Genomic DNA, 6,789 nt, shown 5'->3' with positions numbered 1-6,789 from the left:
AAGTCAATGCGTGACATCTGATTGGCGGTTAGTGGCTCCGCCCACTTTTTCTAACCTGGAACTGCAGTTACCCAGTGACTAACTCTGCAGAGATTAAAGTTAAAGAATGGCACCAATAAACCAATAAAAGTCAATAGGTAAATTGTGGTTGGTGAGTGTGTCCACTTTTTCTAACTTTGAGTAGAAGTCACCCAGTGACAAACAGTGGCACCCTGGCATAAATAGTGTGAGAATGACAGCATTTTAAATTTAAACCAATAAAATTCAATAGATGAAATCTGGTTGGCTGTTAGTGGCCCAACCCACTTTTACTATTTTTGAACTGCAGTCCCCCAGTAACCAAATTTGCAAAGTTTGGGGACAGCATTTTACACTTCTCTATTGAAAGTAAATAGGTGAAATGTGATTGGCTGTTGGTGTCTCTGCCCACTTTTTCTAGCTTTGAACCACAAAAAAATGTTAAAAAACCCTGGAATTAATACTTAAATGATGACATCAGTTTAAATATAAACCAATGAAATATAATGGGTGGAAATTGATTGGCTGTTGGTGGCTCCGCCTACTTTTTTCTAACCTTGAGTACGTTGTCAGCTAGTGAATGACTGTGTAAAGTTTGGGAACCCTGGCATCAAACTAATAAAATTCAATAGGTGAAATCTGATTGGCTGTTGGTGGCTCTGCCCATTTTTCAAAACTAAAACTGCAGTCCCCTAGTGACCAACTGTGAAAAGTTTGGGGACCCTGGTGTTAATACTGTGAGAATGGCAGCAGGTTGAATTTCCCCATTGAAAGTCAATAGGTAAACTCTGATTGGCTGCCACCCACCCACTTTTCCCAACCTTGAACCGCAGTTACCTGGTGCATAACTCTGCAAAGTTTGGGGACCCTGGTGTTATTACTGTGAGAATGGCAGCAGGCTGGATTTCTGCCATGTCAATAGGTGAAATGTGCTCACTTTTGGGCATCCAACAATCATCATATTTTCATTCAGGCTGAGCCCATGACTGTGTGATTCAAGTTTGGGAAGGGTAGCCTCAGCTGTAAGACTGGCAGCAGTTTCAATTTCCCCATTAAAGTGAAGGGGTGAAATTTGATGGGCTGTTGTTGGCCCCTCCCACTTTGGGTCATCCAATAAATGATGCTGTTTCATTCGGGGTGACCCCATGATTATATTATTCAAGTTTGGGGGGGTGTAGCTTCAAAGCTGTAAGTGTGGCAGCAGTTTGAAAATCTTTCCTGTCAAAGTCAATGGGCAAATTGGGGTGTTTGGAGCGGCGCCACAAAAAGATGGGGGGCCGGATCGCTTAGAAAAGCACAAGCAACCTGCTCTGCTATAGGGCGAAGAAGTGTGGAGAGTTTGGGTGTTGTACCCCTAAAACTGTAGGAGGAGTAACATTTAGAAAATGGGGGGCGCAAGGAAGAAGAAGAAAAAGCGGAAGAATAAGCTGAAGAACAGTGTGTTGGGTTTTTCAACCCAACATAATTAAAGAGTAGGAATATAAGCATGGTAAATTTCAGGCATGTCAGGTAATTTAAAAATAGTTACCACAAGCTAACCCTTCAATTTCCAGCCATCTTTTCTAGTGGCTCTTAAAATGGCAGACCAGTGCCACAAGATGAGACAGCCCTACATATATATTGCAGTACCGGAAGTAAAGCTGGCCATACACTTACCAATAAAATCTGTTTCGTATGATTTTCGGACGGTGTGGGGGCTCCAAATTATTGTCCCGATTATCTTCATACCATGGCGATCGTTGTTTAGTCGATAGGACAGGTTAAAAATTTTTGTCAGATAACGATAAAATCAGCAAATGTGTATCGGACAATTTCCTTGGGGGACCTACAATGGAAGTCAATTTTGTGCAGTTGGTGTTTGCCAACTATTATATCATGTTCAGAACATCGTCTGATTTGTTATTTGTAGGGCTTTATCCTACAATTACAGTCGGAATGTTAGTTTTAGATCGTTGCATTTAAACGTACAACTGATATCCAAACATTCATCAGAAGAAGACTGAAATCTGATCTGTGTATGACCACCTTAAACAATAAGTAAACCTTTTTTTTTTCTATTAATAAAATTACTCTAAACAGCTTCCCAGATTGCCTGCCTTTGTCCCTCTGTTCTTTCTTACCTGGTTGCTGAGTTACATTCTGCTCTATTGCTCTATTCCACTCCTTCCTTGTTCAGAGTGAAGCTCCGCCCCCACTTCCTGTTCAGGTCTCTCACTACAATGACAACTTGTCGGAGTGGAGAGCCCCTTCTGCGCATGCCTGGAGGCAGCAGGAGCCAGCCTGTGTATGAGCAGGGTTTTTTTTTCCAGGAGGGTGGGGGCTTCTGCTCCTTCTGAAGACTTTCAAACATGGCACATGTGACTGCAAAACACCAGGGGGAAGTGCTGGGTGGATTAAGGTAGTCTTGTATTAAAAATTAAGGTAGTGTAAAGTGTAGAGAATAGTAGTCTATGGCTAAATATAGGATTTGTTTTTTTAACATTTACATCTCCTTTAAGACAACTTTTACAAGGTGAATGTAAATTTGCATACTTTTATTTAATGTGATCGTATAGAGATCGACTGGGCTAAAGATCTGATAGGGTCGTTTTACACTTAACTTTAGGGAAATGTGGCGAATTTGCCTATCTTGGTGTTCTCTGGCAAATGCCAAGTGTCCTGCACGCTATTGAGCTGTAAGCACAACCCCCATCTGTGGATGTGGGGCCCTCATACCACCCTCATGGAGTCCGTTTCTGACTGAGCAGACACATGCACATTTGTGGCCCACTGGAGGTCATTTTGCAGGGCTCTGGCAGTGTTCCTCCTTGCACAAAGGCAGAGGTAGCGGTCCTGCTGCTGGGTTGTTGCCCTCCTACGGCCTCCTCCACGTGTCCTGATGTACTGGCCTGTGTCTCCTGGCAGCGCTTCCATGCTCTGGACACTACACTGACAGACACAGCAAACCTTCTTGCCACAGCTCGCACTGATGTGCCATCCTGGATGAGCTGCACTACCTGAGCCATTTGTGTGAGTTGTAGACTCCATATCATGCTACCACTAGAGTGAAGGCATCACCAACATTCAAAAGTGACCAAAACATCAGCCAGAAAGCATAGGAACTGAGAAGTGGTCTGTGGTCACCACCTGCAGAACCACTCCTTTATTGGGGATGTCTTGCTAATTGCCTATAATTTCCACCTGTTGTCTATTCCATTTGCACAACAGCATGTGAAATTGATTGTCAATCAGTGTTGCTACCTAAGTGGACAGTTTGATTTCACAGAAGTGTGATTGACTTGGAGTTACTTTGTGTTGTTTAAGTGTTCCCTTTTTTTTGAGTAGTGTATATACAATATTTACATACATGAGATTGAAAGAAGCCACATGTCCATCAAGTTCAAGCTTAAAGTACAGCCTGTCTAATTGCTAGTTGATCAAGGGGAAGGTGAAAAAAAGCTGGAATCATCTCCAAATTTCTTCTGTCTATACAAAGGAAATAAATCCAATCCCTAGTACAATTTTTGTGCAGAAGGGCTGGTTTATTGTTTGTTTAAATTGTGACAGAAAAAAAACACTTCCTTACTTGCTACAAAGGCATCCATCTTTTTTTTTTTTTTTTTTAAATAAACTGTTAATCTGCTAGTACAGCCACATCAGGGAAGGTGCTCCACAACTTTCATATTAAAGGAAAAGTCAACCCAAAATATAACTTTTGCCTAATAAAAGAAAACAACATTTTTTACAAATTTGTAATAGTTTTTTATTTATTTCTGTATATAATTGCCATTAGAAGTAGTGTTTGTCCTTTTCTATTCTCTGCCCTGGTGCCTCTGGCATTTGAAACAATGTAACACAAACCAGCAGACTGACAGACCTGTATTGCTGGAGGAGACTGACCTTTGCAACATTGTTTAAAAAGTAACAACCAGGAGTTCAGCAAATGCTGCTTTCAGTAACAATTCCATTTACAAATAACTTTTAAAGCACTAAACATTTTTAATAACTCCACATTAGAAAGTTGCTTGGAATTAAGTTTTCTTTTATTAAGCAAAAAATTATTTCTGGGGTTGACATGTCCTTTAAGATGAAACCTCCTTTTCTTCTAACCTTAATGGATTTACAGGTGAATCACAGTTTATGATATGGTACCTGTATATTTATACATAATGATTATATTCTCCTTAAAGCGATTCTATCACAGGGAAACATGTTTTTTCCAGAATTCATCAGTTAATAGCGCTCCTCCATCAGAATCCTGTACTGAAATTCATTTTATCAAAAGAGAAAACATTAGCCTTGTGCCAGTGTCTGAAGCCCTGTGATTTGTGCTTTGATAAATTTCCGTCACGCTGTACTGCTGCACTGTACGTTGGAGTGATGTCAAACCCCCCTGGTAGAGAAACTGTCCTGTATTTTAGCAATACCGACAGGCACAGTGTCAGCCTGTGTGGCGCTACACTGAGCTGATATTTGCATGAAAATGAAAATTTCCACAAGCAGAGAAAAGCGGATGATCCACTCAATGTGTCCCTGGTCTAAGGCCAATGGCAGATAGGGCACTTTGTTTATAGTGCCCTACAGCAGTGTGATTTTCTGTGGGCAGCAAATGATCCCATCTTTCATTTCCCTAAAGGCTAAATCGCATGGGGAAATGTGGGGTCTGCCTGAAAACCAGTTGCTTTTAAAATGAGCCTTTCTGCCCGTCATTGCTTCCAGAAATATGAAATGTGCTGTGGCTGACGCACAAGGATTCATGACCGGCTGAGGTCAGATTTTCACTGCTTCATGTTCACAGCTCAAGTTCCTTTTCTTTTAATATTATGCGGAGTGGTAACGGCATTTCAGCTGCCATGATCACTGGCAAACATAATGCAATCTACACACAGTATGCACTTATAAATGACTGTACAGTGACTTCTAAGAGCAATGTCTCCAAGTTCTAAATATATTATAAATTAAGTGGCAGTGACATACAGTGAGTTCTGACACCCCAAACTGTCCCTTACCCACCAAAAAGCAGGTAATCTGAAGGCTGAAATAGGTATCAGCTTTGTATATTGCTGATAAACGAAGTTTGAAAATCTGTGTGCATTGCTAAGCAGGGAAAAATAGAAGCAAAACCTGAGTTTTTCACACTGGGAAATAAGGAATATTTGTGTCTGAACATGTGTCTGAAAGGACCTACATTATGTATATTATTAAATCCTAAGTGCATAGCCTTAATTTTAACAACTCAAAATCTCCTCTTCCACTTAGCTGCCCAGATTGCCTGTCTGGCAAGATCATGCTGCAAGTATACCACATTCTGGATGGATTCAAGCATTCTGCATAGTTATGTGCCGAACACAGATACATTTCTTTAGTTGCCTTGGCTCAACCCATTGTTGAACAAGTTAAATAAAAGCAGACCTAATCAATTTTGGCAGGTACTCTGGACTTAAAATGAATTGGAATAAGTTCCACCATTTAAATACTTGGGGGTCCAGATCCACCCAGATCCACATTCCTTGAAATTAACACTGTCCCTATGAGGGTGGGTGAACATTATCCCCCCTATTCCATCACCCTTTGCTTGAGCATGCCATCTCAAGATCCAGGCCATTCCAGACCTTAAACAGGAACAGTGGGGAAGAAGCAGTGGATACTGCCTACAGCTTCCTAATTTCAATGAAAGATAGGCTTCTACAATATAAATTCCTCCACCAGGTGTATATAACCCCCTTAAGCTGCTAAGATTTGGTAAAAGGCAAGATGACCTTTGACCCCAGTGCAACAACCCAGGAGCTAACTTTATTAACATGGTCTGGTCATGCCCCCCCATAAAGAGATTTTGGAAGGACATAATGGAGACCATAGGGTTTATTCACTAAAGTGCGTTAAAATTTTTATATTGTCTAATTTTTCATGTCTTAACGCACGATTCACTAAAAGGATACTTGCGTTAATTTAGACGCGATGCTGCTTGCGTTATTTAAGTTGCAAAGACTGTTTTTGTGCGGTATTTGACGGAACGCACACTAATCAACGCATCGTGCACAAATAGTCGCCGCGTGCGAAAAAACGCACGCCATATTGGCATTACTTTGGTAAAACTACTTTTATGAAAATGATCATTTCCCTGCAAACTGGAGGCTACATCACTCTAGGGCCAACACAGACTTGAGTAAATCCCACTGCAAAGTCCATATTGTGTTGCCAAAAGCTCATTAACTGTACCTTTCTATAATTACCGCCTGCCCCAAGTAGGCGTTATTTTTTACACAGACTAATGCGATATTTAGCGCGTCTAAGTGTTTGTGAATCATGCTTTAGTATTATTTCTGCACGCTAATTAACGTAAAGCGTTAAAATTAACGCAAGCGATATGTGATTTAACGCACGTGATAATACTTTAGCGAATCGTGTGTTTTTTCCGCATCAAGCATGCAACATGCGTTATCGCACTTTTGTAAATCAACCCTCATGGCTGTTGAACTGGGTACTCCTAAAATAGTTGACCCTGTGGTCTGCATACTGGGGGTGGCTGGCAATGTTGTATCTACTAATGCAGCCAGAATTCGGGTCTCCGCACACTGTTGTTCTACGCCAAGAAAGTAGTGATTATGCATTGGATGGGGGATAATTTGCCCTCACTAAACAGTGGATGGAACTCTTTCACTCATTAAACTAACATTTAAAATATGTGGGCCATAGACAAGTTTAAGAGGGTATGGGGGAGTGGTGTGATCCGGATGGCAAAAGACTTTAGACTTGTAATTTGGACTGTAATGCAGGGAGACCGCTGCACTG

The sequence above is a fragment of the Xenopus tropicalis genome, chromosome 5 (genome assembly GCF_000004195.4).
Source record: "Xenopus tropicalis strain Nigerian chromosome 5, UCB_Xtro_10.0, whole genome shotgun sequence".
Classification (NCBI taxonomy): Eukaryota; Metazoa; Chordata; class Amphibia; order Anura; family Pipidae; genus Xenopus; species Xenopus tropicalis.
This window is presented reverse-complemented; position numbering follows the sequence as displayed.